The sequence below is a fragment of the Choristoneura fumiferana genome, chromosome 3 (assembly GCF_025370935.1).
Source record: "Choristoneura fumiferana chromosome 3, NRCan_CFum_1, whole genome shotgun sequence".
Taxonomy (NCBI): domain Eukaryota; kingdom Metazoa; phylum Arthropoda; class Insecta; order Lepidoptera; family Tortricidae; genus Choristoneura; species Choristoneura fumiferana.
Genome location: NC_133474.1, coordinates 4,856,618 through 4,875,455, shown reverse-complemented (window position 1 = coordinate 4,875,455; position 18,838 = coordinate 4,856,618).

Genomic DNA, 18,838 nt, shown 5'->3' with positions numbered 1-18,838 from the left:
GCGCTGTGTAGGATGTCCACCAACGGGATGGGCGGATGACCTGGTTAAAGACGCGGGTTCACAGTGGATGCAGGCTGCTGCCAACCGAAGCAACTGGAGATCAATGGGGGAGGGCTATGTCCAGCAGTGGACGTCCTACGGCTGAGACAATGATGATGATGACAAGGGTATGGAACAGTCACCCCTAAAGACCATACCAGGTGGACTGTATTCTTACTGCAACGTTACTGCGACTGCCGTCCCCAGCCAGCGTGCCTGCAGTGGAAAATGTACGGACAGTCAATAGTTGGCGGTTACGTTGAAAGTATAATGCAGCCCATCAGTAATAGCCCTAAGTCAAATTAAACGATTTTTATAAATCACCATCATCATTAGCCTGTATTTTAGTCCTAGAAATGCCTCTCCCTTAGCACACCACTTCACACAAGTATCATTACCCCAGGGCTCCCATTTCTTAACCCCCGACGCAAAAAGAGGGGGTGTTATAAGTTTGACGCCAATGTCTGTCTGAGGCATCGTAACTCTCAAACCGATGGATCGATTTCGATGCAATTTTTTTACCTGTAAACGAGTTTCTTTTCAATGGTTCTTAGCTAAAAGCTATGTTTCATTAAAATTGGTTAACCCGTTTTTGAGATAAAATATTGAACTTTAATATGTTTCTTTAAAAAAAAATTTTTAATACAATCCTGCATATCCGTACCAAACTTCAAGTCGGTAATATTAACCATTGAGGAGTTCCCTTCTGCGGAGACAATCCTGGCAAACTCACCAAGATGTCACTGCCAGATTATTGTATTGTCACCAGAGGTCCATAATTATACCAAATTTCAAGTCAATCTGACCACTGAAAGTGGGTCATATTCAAGTTGCAAGGTTTGACCCGCAGATACAGATAAAATAAAAGCTTAAATGTCGGAAGTTTTTTAACTTGTCACTCTTGGTAATGTTATTAATTGCACATTTTAGCATAGATCCTTTGTCATACAATTTGACAGACAAAGTCAGTCAGTCCGTCTGCATGTCACAACACCCCGACTACACGTCGACGGCATCTGTTACCCTGGATTTACAGCGCATCAGGGACAAGTTAATAATTCCGGGCTTGGAGGCCGGGATACGGAAGTGAGCACAGCTTACTTCTCACTGTAGTTCAATTTTAATATCATGTAACTGCTTTAAAATTTCGCAATTAATAGAACCGTTAAACGCGGTTACTTTAAAATGCAGGGGCTACTTTGGAAATATACTTCATTTGCTCAATCGGGCTATGAATATTTGCGTTTTTATAACCATTTCAAACCTGTCAAAGTAGCCCGAAAATTTCCTAAAGTAACCCCGTTCTACGGAACCTTGGCAAATAGCACAATCCTCATTTTGACTCGGGAATCCTATATTGGTAGTTATATACGAGGTACCTTTAAATTATTATGGAGTATTTTGATTAGGGATTTTCATTTGTTTCATTTTGTTTCATTTACCCTAAACTTAGCAAGTTGAGACAAGTGTACTCAATTCAAGCCTCGTTGGGTTCTCGCAGAGCTAACAAAAATAAGTTTAAAAAATACAAAAAGATGATCTTAAATTATGTATCTTATTAGATACGCTGCCAAGCTTAGGGTCAAATGTTTCCACACATTAATCGATGTCCAAAGTGTACTGCTTGATATTCGTGACGATACTTTGAGTCAAAGATTTCAATGAAAAACCTTTACAGTGGCATTCAGTCAATCTATCCCAATAACCTCCTGAAGTATTCCGGAAGAATTTGTTTGTACTGAGTAAATAAATTTATGATTCACCTTTTAGGTTAGATTATTTTTAGACATTTGAAACTTGAACAATACAATGGAACTGTGTATTCCGTCAAACTGACGACGCGCAAATAGGAAATTGTTCCATTAGATAAAAGTCAAGCTATTTATAAAAAAACAGTACTAGTAACAGTAGTAGTAGGAAAATATTGAGAAAATTTTGACTTCGCCATAATATCACAAAAATTCTGCCACAATAAAGTAACCGTCCTCGTATTTTTGCTGTCCAATGTTTAATTTCAGTTTTATTTACCTTTATTCTCAATATTGTACCGTTTTCGGCCAAATAAATATTAAACATTTAATTGATCGATTTTATTTTCTCTATTTTATAAATACTTGGACCGATAGTACTTTATGACATTTATAGTAATGTCAGCTGTACCCAAATTATGTTGATTTTCGTTCACGACGAATATTTTAGATATGACTAAATAATAGCGCGGCAGTTATTTTGACCGTGCAGACTAGAAACCACTCTACTTCGGTCCTTCCATTTCTAACAGCATGTCGGATTTGCATTGCATTCAGAACATTCACGGTTGGATTCCATTTCGGAACTAGAAATTCATGGGCCGAATTTGAAATACGAGGTGATAGATTGCGAAAATATATTTTCGTTTTCGCTATCGTTTTTTTGTGTGTTTGTGGAGTCGCAGTTCAAGTTAAAACTTGTATTAGTTTGTATGTTCTGTATTTGTTTTATGTGTAGCATTCTTTTGTTTAATTACAAATAAAGATTTTTACTTTTTACTTTTTTTACGTACGATTTTTACTTTCTTAAATATAGTTCTCGTGACAGCGATTACTGAATCCTGCACAGGCAAAGGCTTGGTACATAATTTAAAAAAAAACCGGCCTAGAGCGTGTTGGACACGCCCAAGGTCCTATCTTACGTAGTCCGTAGCCATTACGAAAAAAACAAGTAGGTACTTAATATTTTTCTAAGGATTTCGTATTGCGTACGGAAAGTGCCAAGTTAAGGTTAAGGGATGCTCGATTGAATATTTCGCAAACAGATCACTCGATAGAAAAAGTGGTTTTAAAAGACCTATCCAACGATACCCCACACAATAGGGTTAATCGAGAAAAAAATAACCCCTCTTTACGTGTATGGTACTCGTAGATAGATGCCCTAAATTTTTTATTTCCCACTGTCGGCGTAACTAGTATGTATATTCATGCCAAATTACAGCTTTCTAGTGCTAACGGTCTCTGTGCTTGCCCGCAGACAGACAGTCAGACAGATGGACAGACATGGCGAAACTACAAGGGTTCCTAGTTGACTACGTAACCCTAAAAATTGTAAAATAATTATTAAAAACGTATTAAGTTTTTATTTTTGTTGATTTATCAATATAAAATACGAATTATTAAAATATATAAAAAAAAAACTTTTCTGTTTGTTTGTGCTGTCAGGACTTGATTGCCTTGGTCTTAGACGAAGATTTTACTGTATGCACTAGAGCATAAAAGGTCATTTAGATTCAGTTTTAATACGAAGTTTATGTTAAATATAATGACCCGGATAACTCACGTCTTAAATCGATTTCTTGTTCAAATTGCAAATCTTTACGAAGTTTATGCGCATGAGAGTGAAAAAAAACTCTTGTTTGTTGGATCCCTAATCTACTTATGAACAAATAAATAAATTATACCGAGAAACTCTTACTTTAAGTCCATTAAAAAATTATGAATTTATAAGTCAGTTAACAGTTAATCGTCTCTGAGTAGGCCGGTAACCTTAATGACTTAACTGTTCTAAGCTACGCCACCACGCCACATGCAGCCACGACGCATTCTTAATTAAGACAGACAAACGAACAGATTCATTACGATGCGAAGAATAATGAATGTTGGTCTGAGATTTAATATCCGAGTTCATTTTGATGTGCTTTGTTCATTTGTATAAAATGCGAATGTTTCTGTGATGAATGACGAAAAAAATACCCATCAAAAAATAAATGTGAAATGAGAGCCAACTTCAATATTATGTGGCCTGTAATACGAGCAAATTGAAGCCGTGGTGGCCTAGTGGTTTGACCTATCGCCTCTCAAGCAGAGGGTCGTGGGTTCGGACCCCGGCTCGCACCTCTGAGTTTTTCGAAATTCATGTGCGGAATTACATTTGAAATTTACCACGATCTGCGCGGTGAAGGAAAACATCGTGAGGAAACCTGTACAAACCTGCGAAGCGATTCAATGGTGCGTGCGAAGTTCCCAATCCGCACTGGGCCCGCGTGGGAACTATGGCCCAAGCCCTCTTGTTCTGAGAGGAGGCCTGTGCCCAGCAGTGGGACGTATATAGGCTGGGATGATGAATACGAGCAAATAATTAAAACAGATCTTACTCGTCAAATTGCATGAACATCATTAGTTCAGGTACTTTTAAAAATAATTAGTTTTTTAATCTGGGGGCACGGTAGTGCCCCTGCCAAGTCGATCGCGAAGCAAACACTGCCGTACCATCCTTTACTGGAACCATTTCGCTGCATTTTCAGGCCCCTATTTGAGAACCTCTGGATAAGGCCAGAACGCAGAAATTTTCGTCATCCAGTAAGCTATAATCACATACTTAAAATCCAAAATTTCAAGATATAAAGAATGTTTATATTGTCCGCGTATTGACTCTCAACATTTACTGGATAAGACTTAAGACTCAACATTCTTTATACGTAAGTGGGTACAAGTCAACGGCCAATTCACACAACATTAACTATAATAATAAAGAAATCGCAGTAAGGAACCTTAGACTTGGCACGACTTTGTCTAGATTTCATTACTTTTTAGAGAAAAACAAGCAGCTCCATCGAGACTTGGCTAGTTTTTTATAGAATTTTTTTGGTGGGATTTTTATTACATTTTTAAGTTTAATGCAAACCCAAATGCTTGATGTTTGTAGTATGACAGTATTTAATTTGTATGAAAAAGGGGAAATTCAAAGACTCCATTATTTTTAAAAGTCGCCGAACTAATGTTGTTCAGTTTGACGAGGACGATTAGTGTTTTAATTTTTTGCTCGTATTACAGGCCACACCCGGTATGCCTTGATTATTGACTTTAACGACAAAAGAAGTGAGATCTAAATGGGTGCCAAGTTCGTTGGTCAGTCCTGAAATGTATTTATAACAATATAAAATATTTTATAACAACTTCAAATATCATTTCTTTTAATAACTTAGGATACTACGAGGTTGAAGCCTAAGATCGGACTTGGCTAGTTCTCATATACGACTTATTATTAAGTACCTACTAAAACAGTCATGGACGAGCCCTATGCTCGATGGCTAGTTTCTACGAGCAAGCCAAATTTTCGGAAGAATAAAATAAGAACTTACAGCTTTAAAACTTGCAAAGGCTATGATATAATTCGTAATTTCCCAAAAACTTGTCATAAAAGTTCGCTACAGGTTCTCAAGGAACAATTACGACCAGTCTGTTAGGAGTATGGCGACTACCATTTGGCCGCTTGTAGACGTCCGTTGTTTTCACCGGACAACGGACCGTTTTAGGGTTCCGTAGCCAAAATGGCAAAAACGGAACCCTTATAGTTTCGCCATGTCTGTCTGTCTGTCTGTCCGTCCGCGGCTTTGCTCAGGGACTACCAATGCTAAAAAGCTGTAATTTTGCACGGATTTATATGTAAACTATGCCGACAAAATGGTTAACAATTTTTTTTTTTTAAAAATACCTCCCATAGACGTAAAGTGGGGGTGATTATTATTTTCTCATCCAACCCTTTAGTGTGGGGTATCGTTGGATAGGTCTTTTAAAACCATTAAGGGGTTGCTAAATCGATTCAGTGATTTGTTTTCGAAATATTCATTTTTAAAGCGCAAATTTTCATTAAAATCGAGCGTCCTCCCCCCTCTAAAATCTAAACCGGTGGGTGGAAAAATTTGAAAAAAATCAGGATGGTAGTAAGTATATCAAACTTTCAAGGAAAACTATAACGGCTAAGTTTGCATGAGAATTATTAGTAGTTTATGAGTAAATAGCAGCCTAAGGTATAAAGTATTCCTAAACTTGGAAGATTCCGTATAAAATACGAAATCCTTAGAAAAATTTTACTTAATTTTTTCGTAATGGCTACGGAACCCTATTTTGGGCGTGTCCGACACGCTCTTGGCCGGTTTTTTTTTTGTTGGACTTGCGGTATTGTATGTCTTACAATGAATGTGTGTCCGGCAACAAAGCCCGCACAACCCTCAAAAAACGGTCCGTTGTCCGGTGAAAACAACGGACGTCTACAAGCGGCCTTAGAATAGATCAGCCAGAAGACAAAAAAAAACATTAATAAACAAATAAGCTTTATTCGACGACCGGATACCCAAGTTGTTAGAGAACCTGACTGTGAAGCTTGAGGTCCCAGCTTCGATCACCGGTCGGTGCAGATATTGTATTGTATTGTAAAACTCTTTATTGTACATAAAAACACATGAAAATAACAGAACACAGGATAATAAGATATACAAATGCATTTGTATAAATTATACGAATTTTTGCTCTCGGCTTAATAAACACCTAAGTATGTTTGTCTATATAATTAAGACAATGGGTTTCAATTGTCCCTGGATATTTATTTATTTATTATTTTCAATTACCAGTGACAATTGGTACCATGTCTTTCTCTAATCGCTCTTTCTCTTGTAATGCCTTTCTACTACTGTATTTTACATCTTTGGTTTTAACCACTCGATAGTAGGTACGCATAATTGAGACATCAAATATATACATTTTAATTAATGGATCCACTTGAAAGTTTTGTTCTACACAGATGGTACTAGTCCTTCTCATAAATATACTACCTATTATTCATACGCGAAGTTATCACAACGTAACTGAATTAAAAGCTATTATATATGTAAATAGATAAGTGCTTCGTACTTGTTACGTGTGAATGGAGAACAATCTCAAATCTCGGTTGTGGATTGCTTATAATTTCCCGAAGCGTCCCTGAGTGGATTACTGAGTAAACCGTCATGTCCTACAATATTTTAATACTTGCCTTCAAGCCATAGAAGGGGAGCGCGGGAGCGTATTTTGGTTTGTAATTATTTCCATGAGGTAAATAATTGCCAAATTTAAATAATATCTTTATAATATGTAACAAAAAAAATTAAATCAGTCTGTATTGAAGGAAAATTAGCTTAAATTTGTAATTAAAGTAAACAAAATCGAAATAATAGAGAAGAGAATAATTAACCTATTTGTTTGAACTTGAACATGTACAATGGCCTGCATAAGTGGATGGACACCTTACGTTCTATAATCGTTTGAACACGAGAGTTGACGATTTGGTTAGGTGTTCACAAGAAATGAACTAGATGGCGCTGTTAAACAGTTATTATGATATGATCGATATTTTATCCCCGTAACAGCAATGTGCCGATAGCTGAGTTGGTCGGCTGCTTAGATAAACTCGTAAATGATCATAAGTTCGTATCCTACATATCAGAATTGTTTTTTGTTCTTATTTTTTATTTTTAAGTTTCTATTTTAATTTTGTAGATAACTGATATGGAAATAAAAAAAACTGAAAAAAGGATAACGTTGCAACAGAAATAATACACGTTTTGAAGTTTAAAACATAAAATTTTTATTCCTAAAACAATATTTCTATTCATTAAATATTGACGCAGTTATTATATACTATAATATATTAATTAAATAACTGAAAACCAGAAAGTAGTTTGCGCAGAATACAGAGTAGAATCGATTACACTATGTTTTAAATCAGGTAGTGTTAGAGTTTTTAAATCCTTTTTTTATTGTGTCCAGTCTAAATATTACGAATTCATACGCCAATTAAATGTTTTAGGGATGTTTCAACAACTAACTTAAAATAAAATGAAAAAATATTTTCTGTGTGTCGTGTGAGGTTTTCAGTTATTTTATTAGCACCTGACCAAAAGTTGTATTTTAACATTTTATTGAGGTATTAGCTTAAGTATTCATTTCCGATTCTGGAAAGAGGATTGAAGCCGAACCACAATAAAAAAATAGTATTTGAAAGTAAATTATACCTGAGACCGGGTTATCATAAGACTCGTACGCGTTATAAACTATAATAATTGAAGTTTTCCAGTTTTAAACATTTACTTATCAATAACTGATGGCGTAGATCCACTGTAGTGTGTTACTGACAGTTATAATAAGATTACAGTCATATATTGAACTTTCACACTTATATCACATAAGTAAACAAAACTATCAAGGTATAATTAAAAGTTTTGTTCATAATAATCAAATAATTACTTTTCATAACAAAGTGATACCTACAGGATCACAAATAAAGATAAATATTTTGGTTCATATAATACAGTGTGCTAGGAAATCAGATGCGGATATTTTAAGGATCGATTATTTGCATCGTCGTTAATTGGTTTCAATTAAATTAAATTAAAAAAAATACAGTTAATTTAATGTTAATGCGAGGATGATTTTTTTGAACGGAATGGTATTTTTGTATGAAGCAAAAAAATATTACCACACTATACTTAAATAATTTATGTATAATTAATTATTAGGTTATTAATTACATACCCTGAAAATATCCGCACCTTATATATTGTATTATAACATAATTGTTTGAGTATATAACCCGGTCTACACGTAACTATCAATTTTATTTTAATAACTGTTGTAACCACCATGATTGTCGATAACTGCTTGCAAAAGAATCGCATCGATGCAACTAGATTTTCACACATATTAGAGCCGCGAATACTGTCCCTTATTTTTACACAGTGGGCTTCTAATGTTTCCGGAGTTCGCTTATTTTTGTTATCCCAACGTTGGACATGGTTATAACAACTCATAATTTTTCAATGGGATTTAAATCCGGTGATCTGGCAGGCCAAGGAACGACTTTAACATTATTTTTGTGTTGATTAAACCAGTCTTGCACAATATAACTGTTTTATCTGTAACAATATAAATAAACATAAAATAATATAACGTAGATATCATTTTAATGAAGAAGTTGGTAGGATGAACGTAACCAAAAAAAACTCACATTAACATTTCTCTACAAATTTCCGACATATTTTTTCCTTCTTCATATAAATTAATAATTTCACAACTTTTAACCATCTCAATATTGCGATGAGAACTCATTTTAAAGAATAATTACGATAATCAGCAGATTCAACTTGAAAGAGACCATCAAACGATGTTGCAAGCAGCTGAACAAGTAGCAAAATCTTTGTAATAAAAACTTAGCCTGGTAGTTTGAAGATCTTCAGTCTACCCTCTTTAAGTTTCGTTAAACACGCATGACTTACCGATTAATTTTAAGACGACCCGATATAGATCCGATTTTCATCGCTTATGATAACAGTAATATGGTCAAGTGGTTATGAACTTCGTTCTTCGTTCGTATGTCACAAGTTCAAATCCCACCAGGCGATAATATTGAGTTTGTGTTTTTGTAAATTTACTGCTAGATTTGGAGATTACTAAAGTTGACACTCATTCGCAACATGGGTCATCATAAATAAAGAATTTCATTATCATCAGCCTCCCAGCCTATAGATTCACGTCCCACTGCTGGTCACAGGCCTCCTCTCAGAATGAGAGGGCTTGGGCCGTAGTTCCCACGCGGCCCAGTGTGGATTGGGAACTTCACACACACCAAAGAATTGAACAAGAAACGATAGTAATGTGAATAATAATATTCTCCTTCTCTTACGATAAGTACGAAAGAGACAGAAAATGTCGTTACGCGATTCGCGGTATCATCTCACGGTGTCCCACCCAGGCAGGGACATAATTTAGTTACTACGGCAGCGAAATATAAAATTTCTAACATGAGTATAAAATATTTTTTAAGGTCAGCGCCAGCGCCATCTAGTGAGATATTAATAAACTAACTAAGTTAGTAAATAAGTAAATACCGCTAATACACTTCAAACACATAGATGGCGCTGTTTCTCGCGTCAGACGATTATGTTTTGGAATTGTCCATCGACTTTTGCAGGCCATAGTACAAGGACAGGAATAAAAATGTGTTAAAACACACCAACAGGTTACAGGTAGAAAAGGTCCGCGGGTTTTATTACGGACATTGCAGCCAAGTTAGCCTGCATGTTATGAATTTACGTGCAAGTGTAAAGGATGAAAAAATATTAAAACATCTAATAAATACAATCATATTGAAAAACTTGGACTGGATTAATATATTTTTTAATCTACATATTTTTACGGATAAAGCACACACACGGGCACATAAGCATTTTTTCTAAATTAAATTTACTGAAAATTTCTTTGCCATCACGGGCAGTCTATGTTAGAATAATATCACCAGTTTTAAATTTCAAAAACCTTATTCTATGTTTTAGCGTTTTCTGTTCTCTTCTCATTTCGCTTTTAAATTTATCTATTTCAAACAACATTACGTCGGAAGTAATTCTTACTCTTTGGTGCTTACACGTTGAATTAACTACGGCGTCAATATTCTCTGGTTCCGGGTCTGTTACAAAAGATGTAACTGCATCCTCCGACCAGAACTCTTCACCAGCTGTAGGAAGTTTAACAGAGACCCTGATTTCATAGAATGTATCTGCACAAGGCATATTCAATTCTATTTCCACCTTATCCTCGCTGAAAATATCTTCTAATTCAGTTTTATTTACTTGAAAGTGGTAAATGCCAGAATAAAAGCCAATTATTTTATAGTTCAAAGCGAGTTTTGTAGATGATCCCTTCGCATCAATCAACTGCGCGTTGAGACCGGTTAAAAATGGTTTATGCCATCGCAGAACAGCGGCGTAAGAAGATTTCGGTATTAGTTGAAGATTAGTCGGGGCACCCAATTTTATCACCGTAAGATGGTAGATAAGAAATGTCTGATTTGCACAACCCCATGCGTTGCAATTAGTTGTGAGAAAATTTAACGTTTTTTCAACCAGTTCGTATTTTATTACAGGGTGTTTCTGATTCCATGTACAAAATGGTGTTCCACGTACAGCGGACCGTCTATACTCCAGATTGCATAGATGAAAGAGAACTTCATGCTTCACGTAGTATAAAGCCGTATCACATTTTAAATTGGGTGTAGCCCAAGTACAAATCATGCCCTCTAGATTTTCAGATTTGCATTGGAAGTTTGTTATCACTGGCAGAGAATCAACCAGGACTTTAACAGAGGTCTCAACTTGTCTTTCTTCGAATATCTTTGTAGTAGTCTGATTTAAGATAGTACTCGGTACATCATCATTGTAGCTTTTAGTCACTTTCAAATGATTTGCATGTCCGGTGCAAAATAGCTCGACAGGGTTTCCGTACAAAATCTTTATCGTTGCTTCATCCTCCAAAACTGTGCCATTAGCTAGGCGGAACCTGGGACTATTACCATCAGATCTTGCAGAAGTGCACACAAAATGATCGTTAGCAAAAATTGCACCCAAGAATAAGAACAGTTTCTTTCTCACGATTGACATCTTCAGACCTTGTGATAGTTACAGGTATAACATCAAGTATTACACTTGTTAAAAACTGCACTATTGCTACTTTTTTGACTGTTTATCTACAATGTTTTAAATATAATGAACTACGCACGAAGAAAACTGATGAAGTCGCTTCTGACAGGCAATGTTGCCTGCCGTCTGACGTGGCATGTTATTTCAAGTGTAACCAAACAACACCGGCCGCGCGGCCATGACTTATTAGTAATGATTCTTGAAATGCATGAGGTCACTGCACTATGCACTCGGTGTTAATAATTAACAAGTCTTTAGCCGCGGCTTCGCTCGGCACCAATCATTAAATCTGTAGGCAACTGTATTCAAATTTTGAGATTTCACTAAATTCCCGTGGAAATCCCCAGTAAATATACAAATACAAATACAAATACAAATAGTTTATTTCCAAAAATATTAAAGACAGAATACATTTGTGCTGACCCCCACACTAGGCAAGGCCTGTCTCGTGGGGTAAAAAATATGATTTACAAGAAACAATGGTTAGCGGCAAATGGCAACTATGTTTAAGGAACAAAAATAAAAAAGAAAAATATTAAATTAGCCTCTAAACAATAATACATAATCCAAAACTAAAAACGTAATCCAAAACAGTTTTTTATATTTTATTTTTCAAAACTAAAACAAAAATTATTAATTTTATACATTTCTGTGTCAAGTTGTGTGTGTGTGTGTGTGTGTGTGTGTGTGTGTGTGTGTGTGTGTGTGTGTGTGTGTGTGTGTGTGTGTGTGTGTGTGTGTGTGTGTGTGTGTGTGTGTGTGTGTGTGTGTGTTTTAAGTTACTGTATTATCTTAATAATGTTTTCCGTGTCTTCATAGGATAGGTTCATCATGTTAATTATTATTAACTTTTTAGCTTCGAAAACAGAGTATTCTTGAAAACTATATAGCCTTACTAGTCGGTTGTAGATTAAGGGGTGCAAAAAGACTGAAAAACGATGCGCAAATTTGGTTTGAACAGCTGTGATAGGAATTTTAAATATTCTTTTTTGGAGTAAGCCGTTGTAGTTTGGCGAGTTAAGAATAACTTTGTGCACCGACAAAGCCACCCTTAAAAAGTAGAGTTTCCGAACACTAAGTACTTGAGCGCTCCTGTATAATTCCTTCGTAGGATACCTCATTGGTCTTTTCAGAGCCACCTTCAGAACCGCTCTTTGCGCTCTTTCTAATTTTAGAAGGATAGTCGAGGATGTACCTCCCCAAGCAAGGATGCAATAGTGAATTATTGATTGTCCAAGAGCCATATAAATAGTTTTTAATAGGGAGAAATCAGCTGACTGTCTTAGCATCTTCATTGTGTGTATCAGCTTTCGAACCCTACCCGATACCGCCGCTACATGCTGCCTGAAATTTAATTTCTCGTCTATCACTATTCCGAGATACTTTATCACATCCGCTCTAGTCATGTAGTCACACGTACAATTTTGAGCTGAGAAATTAGCACAGTTCCGGTTGTGTACTTTAAGTTCCCGCCGAAATCTTGGCGAGGAAGACAAAGTCTTATGAAAACATAAAAATTTGGTTTTGGTTGTGTTTAAGGTCAGAAGATTTAGCTTTAGCCAATTTGACACCAGTGACATACCATTCTCGACATGACCATAAACATTTTCCCATGAGGACCCGTGGAAAACGATTGCAGTATCATCGGCGTAACACAGTAGTTCAGCATTCTGTAGTGGTATAAGTGAAATGTCATTAATATATAAAAGAAAAAGTGTAGGACCTAAGATGCTGCCCTGCGGCACGCCAAAAGACACCGCCCTCAGATCACTGAGTTTTCCGTCAACTTTGACGCATTGCCTTCTTTCAGTCAGGTAACTAGTGAACCACTTTAGTACATTTCCTCGAAATCCGTATGCCTCAAGTTTTCTCAGTAGGATGGGGACAGACACCGTGTCGAAGGCTTTAGCCAAGTCCAGGAAAACTCCGACACAGGCCCGACCCTCATCTAAATGTGAAGAGACAATTTTTGTGAGAAGAGTAACGGCATCTTCGGTCGATTTCCCATTTCTGAAGCCAAACTGATGATCCGTTAGGAGGGCATTGGATTCGATGTAAGCAACTATCCTTTTATTAATAATTCTCTCCAGTAGTTTAGAGAAACATCCTAATAATGATATCGGCCGGTAGTTGCTAGGTTCATTCTTGGCATTTCCTTTATAAATCGGTACTATTGCCGATATCTTCCAGGCCTTGGGAAAAATACCACTTTCTATGCTTAGGTTAAAAATCACTGCAAGAGGTTCAGCAATTTCGGAAGCTATAGCTTTCAGAATTTTATTATTAATATTGTCAAGGCCTGGAGAACTATCTGGATCTAATTTTTGAATCAATCCCAGAATCTCATTTTATCTGTAGGGGAGATGTATATAGAGTTCAGCCTAGATGGGTTTACTCTAACTTTAGCTGCAAGAGACTCTTGTGTTTCATTTTCCATCGTAAGAATTACGTTGGCAAGATTTTGGCCAACAGAAGCAAAAAATTCGTTGCATACGTTCAAGGACTCCTTCTCAGTACTCTTTATATTTATCAGATTTTGGGCAGTAGGCATAGTAGTATTTCGATGTGTAATTTTGTTAATGCTTTTCCACAGTTTTTTTGGTGACTTTTCGTGGGCAGAGAGTTCTTTTCTCTCATGGTCAGCTTTAAGGTTTCTTAGAAGATTAATGAAAAAATTACGATATCTTGTATAAATAAGTTTTTTTGTCTCGTCGTTCGGAGACTGCCGCGAGTTCCGATGCAGCTTGTCTCGCTGTTTTGAACATCTAATTAGCCCAGGAGTCATCCAAGGTTGGATGCAGAATTTAGAGCGGCTCACTTGAATCTTTTCTGAATTTTTAGAGATCGCTTCTGAGACAATGGTTGAGAAAACAGACACGGCATCATCCACAGAGTTTGCTCGCGAAACAGGGGACCAGTCAACAGATTCCAGCTCACTACTAAGTCCGTCGTAATCAACTCTCAATATCGATCTCTTTTGAATCGTATTTGTATGACGTTCCGTTATGATACCAATCATAGTTAAATCATGATCAGTGAGGTCAGTCGAGCAAACAATTGATTCAGCGCAAGAACTGCATTGTATAAATATATGATCAATGCAGGTTTTGCTGTGTGTAGGTTTATTGACAGCGGACAACAACCCATGTGAAGCAAGCAAATCAAGGTACGTGGATGCCTGCTCATCATCTGCCGCTGATTCCAAAATGTTAATATTCATATCACCTGCCAATATGAGACAAGACTTTCGACAGACAGTATTTAAAAACTGGTCTAAGGACAAACAGAAATTACCAATATTGGAAAATGACGGGGACCGGTAAATAGCTAAAACTTTAGAAAAACTTGGTAAATCTATCTCTAAACAGTTGGCGTCGGCTATGTCCGGCTCAGAGACATTTGGTGACCATTTATTATTCACATAAGCGATAACCCCACCTGATTTGTTTATATACTTATTTGTTCTAAAAGATGTGTATCCATTTATTTGTTTAACCGTGGTGTTCTCGTGAATCCAACATTCACTGAAAATAATAATATCAAATTTATATTTAATCGAGCAAAAATTAATAAGAAGTTGTCAAAATTCCGTTGTACACTTCTTATATTTATCTGAAGAAGTTAAGTGGATACTTAGAGATTATGGGACTACACTCTTCAGGAGTTGAGATTGTATGGCATTCAACATTGAAAGAATTGTCTATTCTAGTCATAAGGTCCAACGCTGCCATTTATAGTAGAAAAATATATATGTTATATGGGATATTGTTGTATTTTAAAAAGGTAATGCCTCCACATGATAAGTTTATGTGTGTCCCACAAACGCAATAAGCATTGATACACTTTTGAACACATTTTGAAACAAGTTATGTGTATTAAGTATTTTATTCTGTAGGTGTGTGTATGTGAATGTAAAAGCGTACACTGAGCATGTATTGAGAATGCAACGTGTGTGTGAGTAAAATATTTCGACATGCTGGTGAGAAGAAATAATGTCATGATGGTTAGACACTGTTGACACAATATACGTGAAAAACAAGAACAAAATAAAGTGATATAAACAAAAACTTATCTAGAAAGCAGTTATTTTCATTGTCCTGAAAATTTTTGAAGATCTTCATAGGATCGGATCTGAAGAGCCGGATTTCCATCTTTTCCTTCGTTCTTCCGAATGTAGATGTTTCCTCTGCGAATCCAACAGTACTTATAGCCGTGGTCTTTAACCCATGATCGTGTGTCACGAAATAAACGTCTGCCTTCACTGGTCAAGCGCTCATTCACAAATACTTTCGTCGTAGGACCCGTTGGTACGATGTCACTACTGCTGAGTGTAGCACGCCGAGTTTTCGCCTGTCTCAGAAACTCCTCACGTTTTGCCCTTCTCACAAAAGAAATGACTAAGGGCCGTGGTTGATTGCTTTGGTCTCCATTGCGTCGCGGGCCAGCGCGGGACACAAAATTTACATCAACCTCCTCAAGATTCATCCTAACTTTGAGGCTGTAGTTAGGACTATATGATATGGATTCTCATTTGGAGTTTCAGGAAGGCCAATTATTTCCAATTCTGAGCTTAACGACAGCTGTGCCTGTTGGTTTAGTTGGCTTTGGAGGTCCGCCACCTGGGCCTTGAGTAAGACGTTCTCCTTTTCCTTCTCTTCTAGCTTTAGAATACGCGCGTCATAATCTGTGATATTTTTGGATAAGGACTCGAAGCGGCTGGTGAAATCGGCCTGTAATTTAGCCATATCAGCGCGCAGCATACGAATTTCCAGAAATAACGATTTTATATCCTCCGGCGGGTTTACGGTCGTCTCATGCAACGGCTTTTTCTGCAAGTTAGTTTTTCGGAAGGTAACATTACTATCTGAAGCTGACCGTATTGGGGTGGTCGACTTATCACCGCCAGCTCTAGAGCGCGCCTGAGCCTGACAGTCCGGGCATATCCACGTCTTCATTTGCTCAGAATTGAAGTGTAATGCATTTCCACAAACCAAATGACACGCCTTTCCACAATTTTGTACAGAACAGGCAATATATTGCACGTCCTTAATCGGCAGAATGCAGCCGGAAACAAATTATAGTGGCACTCATACTCATACCCAAGCGCTGCCAAACAATAGCTCAACGATAAAGTACAGCGCGAGGCGCACCGATTCCGAGTATCGTGTCGACGGGACGGAGCGCGCGAACGATGACTCACGCTCACGATGCACACCGCTGCTTGCGTTCGACGTTTAAGTAAATAACACTTTTAGGAATATCAATATCGTGATTGTACTTCGGGCAAGCACTTGTCACTAAAACTGAATTTAACACTGGCAAGCTAAAGGACTGTTCTTAATGTAGGTGTAAATTTTTATGTAAACAAAGCGGAATTTAACTGAAATCGAATATTGAATAGAAGCAAAAATTTGTACGGTGTTGTTGCTTAGCCGCTTCGAAACTACCTTCTTACTTACTACCTTATATATTGTGCAGATACACGTAGATCCTGTGAAAATACCGGAAAAAAGTAGCCTAATGTGTTTTTTCTAAGATCCGAGCTATCTACGTACCAAATTTCTACAAAATCCGTGCAGCCGTTTTCACTTCATTGGATCGGAAACAAACCGACAAACTTTCGTGTACACACAAGTATTTCTTGTATTTATTTTAAAACAAGTGACATATTTTATCAAAGAAGTTAAATTAATTTTTCCCTGTGGGTTATTCTTCCCAACATAATTATTAATAGTACTTATGCATTTTATGAACTGCTATTTAAGAATAACGCAATTTATTGTAGTTGCCTTACAAGGAAAAAACGAAAAACTTATGGATTTTTTCGGTCTCTGTTTATAATTGATATTAGTTCTGAACATTGTCCTTTCCTTCCCATCTGCATCGAAACTGCAGTCAAAATTTCAGGAGTTAAGCTCTACAAGCCTTCAAGCTGGTTTGAAAATGAAATTGTCAAATGTATCATTCCAGTGTTGGCGACCGCGACACACGACCGCGACCGGTAGCCGTAGTGTCTAACGCTCTGACTTTCTCGATCGCATTCACTATCTCATAAACATCAATCAATATCATATGGCAGAAAAAGGTGGTGAAAACTATATTAATACCAAGTGTGTTAGACAATATTATAGCTCCAGGTCGCACGACCCAATGCTTAGTAATACGTATCGAAAATACAAACTGAAACATAGATGTACAGAAAAACCAGAAAAGGAGACCAGTGCTGGGAATCGAACCCAGGCCTCAGCATTCCGTGCTGCGTGCTTTGCCGCTACACCACTACTGGACAGGAGTACAGATATGATTTTTACCTATGCACCACATATCTCAGCTACTAAATAAGAAACAAACAAGCTGAGATATGTAGTGCATAAGAAAAATTCGTGTCTGTACTCCTGTTTTTCTGTGCATCTATGTTTCAGTTTGTATTTTCGATGTGGATTTTCTTTTTCTTTCTTTCTTTGTATTAAAACAAACTATTTCTCTTTTCTGTGTTTGTATACGTGTGTTCTTACTTATTGTCATATTTCATTTTCTACTGGCTCATTCCATCGCTGTATCTTATCACTTGTGCAACTTTCAATCCTAGAATAATATAATTCCGCTTCACGAGTATTACGTATCAGACAATCTCAATGAATATTACATACGGTCTACATGTCGCAAAGTCGCAAAGCTATGCGTTCACTCTAATGGAACCTTCACTTGATAATAGCATTTTTCTGTTCACTTTACTATGCAGACACGGGCGTTTTTTTAAGTTCCTTGATATTTAGTGCCTTGAGTTTTTACAGAGCAAAGCTTTTAGTTTTAATAATTCATGTTTTAAATATAGGCTTTTGAATTCTTAGTTTGTCGTAAAGTAAAGCGTATAGTTATTAAAAGTGACAGCAAAGAGAGCATTTTTTTTGGTTTAGGTACGACTTTTGTGTATGTTTGTGTATGTCTGTTTGTCCGCTACCTACGTACCTCAAAAGGAAAAAAACGATACGTTTGTAGGATCACTTTGTTGTCCATCTTGTTTCCTACATTGTTACGTTTGTATATGTGAAATGTCGGATTCAGCTCGTAGCGCCAGTATTTCTACTTTCATTAAAACAAGAACCTAGGTACTCATTTCTCAAGGGGCCAGCAGTACATCCGTACCTCAGCTTACTCGTATGTTATAGATGTCCATGGGTGGCGGTGTTTGCTTTCCATCAAGTGACCTGCCTGCTCGTTTTCCCCTATCATTTAAAAATCAGCCAAGTGCTAGTCGGACTCGCGCACGAAAGGTTCCGTACCATTATCTATACCTACAACATTAGACGTTAGATTGATTTTGACTCCAAAAAATCAACCGGAATTTTATTGCTTAGTAGCGACATCTCTTGTCTGGGGAGCGGTTAGTTCGAGAGAATGTGACGTCTGTCGACGCAACATAGATGTCGCTAGTGATGCTGCTAAGTAGCATAGTAGAAATAAGCAACCTGAGATATTATACCGAGAATATGAGATATGCATAGGAAAAATTAATGTCTAGATTCCTGTCCAAGCAGTGGT